General features: G+C 36.6%; 1 protein-coding gene across 2 annotated transcripts in view; it reads left to right on the forward strand.

Annotated features, from left to right (window-relative positions):
• PDE11A (phosphodiesterase 11A) overlaps positions 1-12,038 on the forward strand; it is a 482,346-nt gene that overhangs the window by 150,624 nt on the left and 319,684 nt on the right. Inside the window, exon 1 of one of the 2 annotated variants that reach the window (XM_010382461.1) lies at positions 8,129-8,257. The exons of the other annotated variant lie outside the window; for it this stretch is intronic. The gene's annotated coding sequence lies outside the window, so the exon portion shown is untranslated. Of the gene's footprint in view, positions 1-8,128; positions 8,258-12,038 lie in introns of those variants that run through there. 2 annotated transcript variants of the gene reach the window in all.

Here is a 12,038-nt window from a genome sequence, read left to right on the forward strand (position 1 = left end):
CCATGTAATTGTGTGGTTTTGAGAGATTTTCTTGGTATTGATTTCTATTTTTATTCCACTGTAGTCCAAGAATAGTTTTTCATGATTTCAACTGTTTTGAATTTATTGAGACTTGCTGAGAGTCGATTTTAAGTATTCTCACCACAGAAATGATAAATATGTGGGGGAATGCGCATGTTAATTAGTTCAGCCATGTAGCCATGGCTAATTAGTTTAGCCATGCTACAATGTATATATATTTTGAAACATGTTGTTCATGATAAATATGTGCACTTTTTATTTGTCAATTAAAAAATAAATAAAGGGCCGGGTGCAGTGGCTCACACCTGTAATCCCAGCACTCTGGGAAGCTGAGGCGGGCGGATCACAAGGTCAGGAGATCGAGACCATCCTGGCTAACACAGTGAAACCCCGTCTCTGCTAAAAAAATACAAAAACTTAGCCGGGCGTCGTGGCAGGCGCCTGTAGTCTCAGCTACTTGGGAGGCTGAGGCGGGAGAATGGCGTGAACCCAGGAGGCGGAGGCTGCAGTGAGCCGAGATCGTGCCACTGCACTCCAGCCTGGGCAACAGAGCAAGAATCTGTCTCAAAAATAAATAAATAAATAAATAAATAAATAAATAAATAAATAAATAAATAAAGTAGAACATTGACAATAAAACAAAATTAGAGATAGGTGGAGTTTTTGTTTGTTTGTTTGTTTGTTTTGTTTTGTTTTTTGAGACGGAGTTTCATTCTTGTCGTCCAGGCTGGAGTACTATGGCGCAATCTCGGCTCACTGCCAGATAGGTGGAGATTTTAAAACATAGTATCCATAAGGAAAAAAAAATAACAAAAAGATGTTCTTGATGGGGAAAAGTGTGGGATCTATGGATTAGCCTGTGGCAGTGTGAGTCCCAAGGGGAGGTGATCCTGGCTAAGGAGCCACAGTGCCAAACTCCCTCCATGTGAAAGTTCTGGGGCTTTTCTAATTAAGGTTCAGAGACCAGTTGAGACTCCAAGCATTCTACAATCCTCTGTGGATCCTTAGTAGGTCCCAGGTGGTTCATGGATCCTCTTAGGGATTTAGAGTGTGTTAATCAGGATGAGCATTTGTATTTTGTGCAGGGCTCCCAAAATGACTCTGGGCCTTGTGTTAGTCAATGCCTGTCTCTACTTTCTCTGTGTTTGTCCAAGTCCATGGCTGTCCTACACAGTGCATGTGGTAGCTTCCCTATGAATACTTGTGGGATGAGATTTCCTATCCTTTCTACTCCTCTGTGAATCTTATTTCCAGATAGAGGAGGCTTGGGCCATGGAGGCTGTTTTCCAGTTTTCTATACTATTCAGTATTCGCTGTTATTCAGAGTAGTTATTCAGTATTCTACTTTAAACTCTGATTACTGCTTCTGCCTTTACCCTGGGCTTCCCCAGGATGCACACTGGGACTCATTCCAAGACTTTTTATTTTTTTGCTATTCTGATCTGTATTAAGCTCATTTACAACTCACCCAGGTATTGAATATGGTGCTTACTTGCAAGGTAGCCATTGTGCAGCTGCTAATATCTGCTTGCCTGCTTGGCTACAGGCCTTTTCATTTTATGAGCATGCACAGTCTGTCTCCTACATGCACTGAAGGAACTTGTTTAAGAGTAAATCAGCCTCTAATCTGTTTTCTCAAATTTATCAGAAAAATTAGCTTCAGAAACACTAGTCACTTTATGAATAGCAGTACAAATATAATGATATTGTGAGAGGGCTGTTGAATTTCACATAATTAATCGATCAATTGAATTATCTAAGAATAAGCTTTAAATTGAGCAATGAGAAACCTAAAGTCCTAACTGCCAAATCATATACAGGTACTGACAAAATGAACAGCCCACACTTATTCTATCAAACTTGTAAATGGTGATTCATTGCTGTTTCTTGGCAGGGAGTGTGTTTTGTTTATTATAATCATATTTATCCTGGAACTCTGGTTTGTTAAGTAAATAACTTATACAATGGTAGGATTATAGCTCAAACAGCAGTTACCTATTTACAGATCCCATTGCTGTCTTTAGAGTCCCACACAGGAGCAGACTGAAAGAAAAGCAACAATGTGTGCTATGATTTCTGCACTGTGCGCTTGATGTGAGACCTGGGGGAAAACTTTATAAAGTTCTAAGTGGAATTTATTCAACTACAAAATTAACTCTCTCTTCCCACACCCCCACATTCACCCACATGCAGCCTCCTGAAGTAATTTAATTGAGATTAACTGTAAAAGAAACCCAGGAAAATGCCAAATTTTGAAAGGGAAGGTAAACCACAGAAGCCACCTCATGGGAATTACGAACTGAAACAAGAGTCTTGTCCTTTTATGGATGAAGCTTCAAGTTCATCCTAGCAGGCTTTAAAATACTGATGCAGCCTTTAAAATACAGTTATAGCATACAGTTACTCAGAGTATAGAAGTCTTCCCTTCTCAGGATTCATGCAGTTACTAAATACCTATTTAGATCTGCTCTTAGAGACATTGAACCAGTGTTCCTGAACATTTTGCCCAGCAAATGGGGATTCTCAGCTAACAAAAAAGTGGTCTCTCCAAATATGGTCTCTAAACCCCAGAGAGTGTGCACTCTTCTTGAAGTGCCAGGAGCAAAACAGGGTATGAGCTGACACCCTGTGGGCTGGTGCACACTGCTTTTGTGGGAAGGAGGGAACAGCCATCCGAAATGGAGGGAGGAGATTTGGATGACTGTGAGAGAACCCAGGCTGGGAGCACTTGCAGAGAAAAGTTGGCTAGCCTTGTCTTGATTTTTCCCCTCTGCAACACTCAAGTTCCCCTGCAAACTCCAGCAAGTCTCCTGAAGAAAAAAGATTTCTTTTTTTTATTCATCCCCCCAGGTCGACCTAAAAGAACACACTTTACTTTTTCAAGGTTCTCAAACACCTTCACTTTAAGGAATATAAAAATTGAAAACCTAACTTCAAGATTATTTCTAGACTATTCTGTTATTTTTATTTTTATTTTTTTGAGACAGGGTCTTGCTCTGTAACCCAGGCTACGGTGCAGTGGCACAATTATGGCCGACTGCAGCCTTGACCTCCCAAGCCCGAGCGATCCTCCCACCTCAGCCTCCCAAGTAGCTGGGACCACAGGCATGTGCCACCATACCCAGATAATTTAAAAAATATTTTTTTTAAGCAGTCCTCCTGCCTCAGCTTTCCAAAGTGCTGAGATTATAGGCATGAGCCATTGTATCTGGCTATTCTATTGTTTTAAACAAAGTTAATTCTTCAGTTTCAGTCAGAATGAGAACTTATACAGGAACTGGAGATACTGAACTTATATTAGTTTTCTACAGTTTTTTTTTTTTCTTTCTTTCTCTCTCTCTGTTATTTAGAGACAAGGTCACCATCTGCTACCCAGGCTAGAAGGCAGTGGCAAGTTCACTGCAGGTTTGAACACCTGGGCTCAAGTGGCCCTCCTGCTTCAGACTCCTGAATAGCTGATGCTACAGGTGTGCACCACCATGCCTGACTAATTCTTTAACTTTTTTTGTAGAGATGGGGTCTCACTTTGTGGCCCAGGCTAGTCTCAAACTCCTGGCTTCAAGTGATCCTCCTGCCTCAGCCTACCAAAGTGTACAGTTTATTCTTAGAATCACAGAAATAAAATCTTTACATTCTGTCAAGTGATTGTCATAAAGCTTTGTGAGTATTCATTAGATGAGATTTACCAGTTGATGTTTTGTCTATCTTATTATTATTATTATTTTGAGATGCAGTTTCGTTCTTGTTGCCCAGGCTAGAGTGCAATGGCACAATCTCAGCTCACCACAACCTCCGCTTCCCAGGTTCAAGCGATTCTCTTGTCTCAGCCTCCTGAGTAGCTGAGATTACAGGCATGCACCACCACATCTGGCTAATTTTGTATTTTTAGTAAAGAGGGGGTTTCTCCATGTTGGTCAGGCTGATCTTGAACTCTTGACCTCAAGTGATCTGCCCGTCTCGGCCTCCCAAAGTGCTGGGATTACAGGCATGAGCCATCATGCCCCGGCTATGTTCTTTAAAAATCCACTGTAATAATATATGATGAACTTGACTTTATTGTATTTTAAATAATAACTCAGAGCTTTGAGATACTGTTTTGCTTTATGAAAGTAGTTAATGTTAGTATTTATTTCTCAAAGGTAGGCAAACTAATGCAAAGATTGGGTTACTAAAGTAGTGATTTTATTGTCCCATTTTACCAATGATTTGATATATTGTCAGCAAAGGTTTATGGAAAATACGTTTTTCTGGAACTCATCTGTTAAACACTTTACTTTTAGCTCTTTCATTACCAAGCACCTAATGGAACAGTTTCATCTTTGACAGTGTGAACCAACAGTCTGGTATCCTGGAATGTGATGAGAGTTTTGTTCTCTTTTATAATCTCAGCTGTTAAGAAATAATGTCTATCCTCTTCACATTTCCATAGAACAAAATCGGTGCTGGATATTCATGTTAGACATTGGACATTTAGGAAATATTTGCTAATTTGACTTCAGTACAACAAGTGACAGGTTTACATTAAGGCAATTTTTTTGAAAATGATGCTAAATAACCAAGAAAGAGAAAATATTTCAAATGCAAAGGCTGACCTGAAAAGTTTGACTAGCTGTCATGGCAATAATTGATTTTTAAAAATTTATGATGGAAAGGAAGAGAGCTATTGTTTGACTTTATATTTCACTTCATAGGTGTGGGTCAGGGTCACTTGTGTGAGGGCTGGGAGAAAATGAGAGTGGAATACATGTTGGAGTCAGACTGTGAAGGTCCAGGAATGCCCTGACCTGAAGGCAATAGGAAGTTGCTGAGGACATTTAAGCAGAGACTGCGTGATCAGATCTGGGGAGTAAATGGTGGCAGAGAGAAGAGGAGATCTCAGCAGGGAGACACTGGAGGCAGAAAGACCAGTGAAAAGATTTTTCTTATGGTGCAGGTGATCATTGATTAGGATTTGCAGACGTGGAATAAAAAAATTACCAGAATGATCTAGGCCTTCAGGTCCGCAGAATGAACCAGGATTTTAAGTACATAGGCCCCAAAATATCTGAATAGTGGTAGCCTGAGTCGAGGGGGAAAAAAAACAGGAAATACAGAAAATAATAAATAAAATGTTTATCTGTACCACATTTTGGACTTAAGCAAAATCAATAAATAGTTATGAAATATGTTGAAATTGTCAACTCCCCTTTGGAACATATCTGAGAAGCAGTCCTTTCCTTCAAACCTTTCAAACCTTAAAATCTGAAACTTGTTGTATCTCTTATTTGTGAGCTTCATATTTTACTCCCTAGAGCTGTTTTCCCTCAGTGCCTTAATTTCTTACTTGCTTATTTGGGTTCTATCTACTGAATTATAACACAAACATTGAGGATATATTGAGTTATATATCAGTGAACCAAAATGTTCTTAGTGATGCCTTAAACTGATTCTTTTAGGCATAGAATTTGTTTCTGAGACAGTAAGAGTATAGACAAGAACATCTAAAGCTAGTATTTTGCTATAAACTTTCCCTAAAGTATCATGAAATCAAGAAGGAAAGCATGAATTCCTTTTTAACTTAAAAAAATTTGGTAGAAGTACAGATGATAAATCAATAATCTTTTTTTCCTAGAAAATGAAAAAACATTTCTGAAATTAGCTTAAAGCATATATTAAGAATGGCTATCTATGATATGTTGGCAAAATAAGATTAGTGCTGAGTCTAATATGTAATTTACACAAATAATGCTTCCAATGATAGGAATTGTTTATTTGTTTTGGTATCTATCATCTTTATTATCTTTCTGAATTGATATATATTTAGAGAGAATTTTTGCTGCTTCCCTATTTTTTTTCAAATGGAGGAAGGAGATTTGGGTGACTGTGAGAGAACCTCAGGCTGGTAGAACTTGCAGAGAAAAGTTGGCTAGCCTTGTCTTGATTTTCCCTCTCTGCAACACTCAGGTTCCCCTGCAAACTCCAGCAAGTCTCCTGAAGAAAACAGATTTCATTTTTTTAATTGATCTCCCATGTTGACCTAAAAGAACACAGTTTAGTTTTTCAAGGTTTTCTTCTTCAAAGAGTAGGGAAGATTGTATACAAGAAAAGATTGCATAATGTGAAAGTTGATCCTTTATCTACCCCAACCCACGCCTGCCTTGTAAGCTTCTTGGTAGCTGTGCGTATGGGAAGATCTGCCCCACATTCTCCTTTTGTAGGTGATTGTGCCTAAAGAAAGCTTAACAGCTGGCAGAATGTGAATCAACATATAAAGCTATAAAGATATATATTTGTGTGTATGCGTGCATGTCAATTCAAGAATTATTTTTTGAGAAACATTGTGCCAGAGATTGTGCCCTATTTTAGAAGGAGAGAAAAATAAATAAAATATTGACTCTGATATCAAGGAGCTCACTTTCTCTTCATGATTTGACACTGGATCTTATAAATTCCTTGAGCTGATGGCCTTCTCTAACTCTCATGGTCATGAATAAGTGTCAGGGAAGTCATGGAATCAAACTAACTTACAAGAGTTAGTCTGCCAGAGATATTCATAAGGAAAATTTCTGCCCTTTAAGACCAATACAAATAGGCATCATTGCTTTTGGCTCAGGCAAAACTCTACTTGGTAGTCAGCATTTCTGTAGTGTCAGCTTAGGTCAGGCTCTGATTTGATCATGGCCATGGATGCTATAATATATCAATATAAGTCCAAAATACAATTTGGGTTCATATATGATCATGTTACATTTATTTTAGTAAGTGAAGACAAGAATTTAAAGCCATGGCTCATATTCTCAACTATTTCTTTGAAAGAAAAAATAGAAAAGGAGATGGCAAAAATCTACAGATGCTTCTTTAAGCCAACACAAGCTGTGTCTGACTTGCTTACTCATTAAATAATAAATTACACTTTAGAGTAAAGCAGATATCTGGATTTCTTGATCTGATGAATGTATGTCTTTGTATATGACATTTTCTACACATTATTTTAGACCTCTGACAGACTGTGTTATTTATTAACTAATTCTTTTATTTATTTAACATACATTGCTCGAGCCACCACTCTATACTAGGTATTGTGCTGGATGTTCGGAAACATCAGCCTAACATTCTTAAGAATTTCAGAATATTTTTAGAAGTAGATTTTAAAGTTTATGAAATCTAAATAAGTGAAGTGACACTGAGAATTCTGCCAGAAATGAAGGTTAGTTATAACTTCCTCAAAGGACTTTATATTTGTGTACATTTATTATCTTGGACATTCAGCATCTTGGTGGGAGGCCTTGATTTTCCTCTGGAGAACTATCTTGTCCCCACCTCTTAGTCTTTGTTGGCTCTACTCAAAGCTCAATCATGGGTATATGGCTAAGTTCTGGCTAAGCCTACTAGAGGATTGGTTTTCTTTGGCCTCAGAGATTGGTTCAACAATGACCATGTGACTGAATTTAGGTCAATGAGTGACAGACAGCTGAGATAAAAGGAGGATGGGTCAGAATTTTCATGACCTCATTCAAGGTCTTATTCATCTCTTACTGAAGCTAGCCCTATCCCTGTACTTACTTACTTTCTTTCTTTTCTTTCCCCTATTTTGTTGTTGTTGTTGTTGTTGTTGGGGGAGAGATAGAGGCTTGCTCTGTCACCCAGGCTAAAGTGCAGTGGCGCAATCATAGCCCACTGCAACCTCAAACTCCTAGGCTCCAGTGATGCTCTCACCTCCAGTTTGCCATGAACTGTGACTGTGCCACTGCACTCCAGCCTTGGCAGCAGAACAAGACCCTGTATTTTTTAAAAAATTAAATGAAAATAAATAATAAATTAATAAATATAAAAGTACTGCATTAGAGGTATGTACAAAGAGCTATAAAACCATTAGAGCTATAAAAGCGTATAAAGTGCCATTTCTTTGGTGGGATGAGGAAAGTGCAGAGAGAAAACGGTAGAGCAAATCAAAAAGTCCAGAAAGATTTTATTGAGATATTTGTGCTGGTCTTTGTAAAATAAGTAGAGTCTGACAGATGCACAAAGTAGGCAAGAAGGTTCTAGAATGATGGAATTATGATGAACAAAGACAGAGGTATAAAACTTAGTTGTACCTAGGCATGATAATCTATTGTGATTAGAATATAAAAAATGTAAAGGGGGAAGAGTGCTGAAAGATAAGTCAAGAAAAGTCCACTGTGTGTTGGGAATAGATCGTGAAGGGCTTTGAGTGTAGGCCCTCTAAGCAATAGGAAGCCATGGAACAGCCAGAAGGGTAGCTTGGATTGGGGTGAGGGTGAGAGAGTGGGAAGTGATGATTAAAGGAAGAGGCAATGTTGAGAGATAACTAATAGGTAAAATTAGCTGGACTCAGCGATGTTGGGTATAGGACATGGCTCTAGGTTTTTGGGTTCAGCCCTTTGTGGAAAGATGGTGCCTTCACTAAGATATACTCCTCTTGGAAGAGAAATAAGTGGTTGAGGGTGTTTAATTGTGAGTTCTGCCTTGGACATAAAGTATTTGAGGTGCTTTTGAGACATCTAAGTGAAAATGTTGAGTAAGCTATTGGATATGCACAGATCTTGGGCTCAAGGGGATAACCTGGGTTAGAAATATAAACTTGAGAGTCATATGCATGGGGAAGGCAATTTAATCCAGTGTTGTAGGTAAGATTTTTTAGAAAGAGAGGAGAGTGAGATAGGAAGTCTCAGAATCAAGCCTTGAGGAGTGCTAAAAAGTAAGTCAGATGGGAAAAAAATCATTCTGCAAAAGAACATGAGAAGGAGGAAATTTTTGTAAAGTTAACAAAAGTAAGATATTTTAATGATATTCATTTGAGATAACTCTTTTTCCCTTCCAACTTCCTGTCTGTCAGATTTCCCCATTCATCAGGTGTTGCTAAAAGGCCACAGATATTTTTGGGTTGTAACTAGAGATAAGTCCAGCTGCAGATACCTTAAATTTGAGTTTAGTAGGATAATTTTTATGGTTTCCAATCCCTTTTGTGGAAAGCTGTTGCTAGCTTTATGCTGTAGGAATGGCTTTTCTGATTACTCTTTTGCTCACCATCCCAGTTCATGCAGCATCTTGATGCAGAGATACAAGGTCAGTGGTTGCATTTTGATATGAAAGTGGTCTATAGCATGTGGCTCTGGAAGTATATGTATAGTGAAGGAGAAACAAAGTTTGAATGTATGAAGTCATTTCATACATTTCAAATCTTCCAATCAGACTTGTAAAATGTGGTTTTTCATAGATGCCTAGTCAAAATAGAAGTTTTATGCTCTCCTCTCAGGAGCATACTCAAAAATGCAGCATATGCCATGATAAACGTCATGTTTTTTCTCTTTTTTTCCACTTTTAGATGAGAATTAGTGCAAATAGGAAATGTGTCTCTGGGTAAAGTTGTATGTATTATGCATCCCATCATCAATAACGTAAAGCTCATTTTTATCAATATGCTAATGAGAATGTAATTATTTTCTGTATATCTATAGGAAAATAATATTAAAAATTATAGTTACTTGCAGAGACAATAAAAAAGCATGCTATCAAAAATTTAGAAAAATTAATACAAATATACTACATTTCTGGATCTTGTGATGTTTGGGATATTGTCAATTAAAAAAAACTTGTACAATGTGATTTCTTTTCTAATTCTAAAAAAAGTTATTTTTGAAACAATTTTTAATTGAAGTAAAATATACATATATAATTTACCATCTTCACTGTTTTAAAGTATAATAAATAGTACTCATGGTGATAATAAATAATACCCCTTCCCAATTGTATGAGTTTTAGGCCTTATTAAACCTGAATTTGCTCCTTGTTAAGATATTTAAATAAACTTATCTGCTTATTTACTTAAGACAAATTTCTAATAATAGAATTGTAAGGGCAAAGGGCCTGTACTTTTTAAAGGGATTTTATACACTTTGCAAAACTGTTCTTCAGAATTGTTGCATCAATGAATCTCCCTCAAGAATTATATGGGAATGCTTGTTTTCCCATATTATTATTGGCCCTGGATATTAATTTTGATGATAATATTTGTCAATATAGTAGGAGGAATCTGGTAGCTCATTGTTATTTTAATTTACATTTCTTTGATAATTAGTGTACTGAACATTTTTCATTCTTTTAGTTATTTGTGTTTCTTTTTGGTAAACTTTCTGTTTATATCTTTTGACTATTTTTGAGTTTTTTTTTCTGATTTTTTCCTACTTAGGATATTCATAATTATCATAAACATCACAAAAAATTTTCCTAGTGTGCTTTGCTTTTTAATTTATTTTATATATTGAGATATAGATGTTTTCAATTTTAAATGTGTGTGAAGTCTCTCATATAATTTCCACATATAGGGTTGGAAATGCACAAAGTATGTTTGGTTGGAAAGGCCTTTCACAATGAAGATCTATGTAAATGTTTACCACATTTCCCCTATGGCTTTTATAGTTATATATTTTTATTCTATCTTTAATTTCCCTAGGCTTTTTCAAAAAGAATTTTCTAATTTTTAGACTTTTTAAAATGATGAACTATGTCCCAATACGATTTATTGATGAAACCATCCTTTTTTTACATATGAACTTATTTTATGTATTTGGTTCTGGACTGGACTTCTGTTCCATTAAGTTGCATGATTATTGTTTCCCTAGTACTATTCTGTTTTGGTCATCATAACCTTACAATTGGATCCTCTTATTTCTCTTGTTTCATTTAATATTGACTATTGTTAAATGTTTTTCATTTTATTTGAATTTAAGAATTACCTTTTTTTCAAAAAGTATCATTCCAAAAGTATCATTCTAAAAGTATCATTCCAAAAGTATCATTCTAAAAAATTCCAAAAGTATCATTCTAAGTTTCACTAGAATAAAATTTATAGATTAATTTGGAGAAGTAATTGATATTTTTAAAATATTGATTCAATATCTTTTTACTGAGAAATATGGCATATTTTTCCATTAAAAATATTCTTTAATACCCATTATAACTTATTAAAAATTTTATAGCCATTGGGTATTAGATTTTATCAAATGACCTTTTAGAATATTAAGATGATCATTTTTTCCATTAAAAGTTAATATGAAAGTTTGGAATAATTGATCTTGAAACATTGAACCATCAGTTTATTCTAAATATAAATTCTTAGTCATGTTCCATTTTTTAATATTTATATTTATATTTAAATTCAACTTTCTAATATATAGACATGTATAGATATTAAATCTTTCAGGGCGCTGTGGCTCACGCTTGTAATCCCAACACTTTGGGAGGCCGAGGTGGGTGGATCATGAGGTCAGGAGTTCAAGACCAGCCTGGCCAATATGGTGAAACCCCACCTCTCCTAAAAACACAAAAAATTAGCCAGGCATGGTGGCGCGTGCCTATTGTCCTAGCTACTCAAGAGGCTGAGGCAGAAGAATTGCTTGAACTCGGGAGGTGAAGGTTACAGTGAGCCAAGATCGTGCCACTGCCCTCCAGCCTGGGCAACAAAGCGAGACTCTGTTTCAAAACAGAAAGAAAGAAAAGAAAGAAAGAGAGAAAGAGAGAAAGAAAGAGAAGAAGGGAGGAAGGGAGGAAGGGAGGAAGGGAGGAAGGGAGGAAGGGAGGAAGGGAGGAAGGAAGGAAGGAAGGAAGGAAGGAAGGAAGGAAGGAAGGAGGAAGGAAGGAAGGAAGGAAGGAAGGAAGGAAGGAAGGAAGGAAGGAAGGAAGGAAGGAAGGAAGGAAGGAAGGAAGGAAGGAAGGAAAAAGAGAGAGAGAAAGAGAGAGAGAAGGGAAGGAAGGGAAGGGAAGGAAAGGAAGGAAGGGAAGGAAGAAAGAGAAGATGTTAAATCTTCTAATATTTTTATTTAGAATCCTTCTTATCTGTTTTCATAAGGTATCTCTTTTGTAGGTTTGATTTTTTATTATTTTTATCATGATGTGCTATCAGTAATAAATAATGTGTCTTCAAAAAATATTTGAGAGTTTCCTTCTCTGGATTCTGTAATTGTTTGAATAGCGTAGGAATTTTCTTGTTCTTGAAGGTTTGAAAGAATTTGCCTACG

The sequence above is a fragment of the Rhinopithecus roxellana genome, chromosome 14 (assembly GCF_007565055.1).
Source record: "Rhinopithecus roxellana isolate Shanxi Qingling chromosome 14, ASM756505v1, whole genome shotgun sequence".
NCBI lineage: Eukaryota > Metazoa > Chordata > Mammalia > Primates > Cercopithecidae > Rhinopithecus > Rhinopithecus roxellana.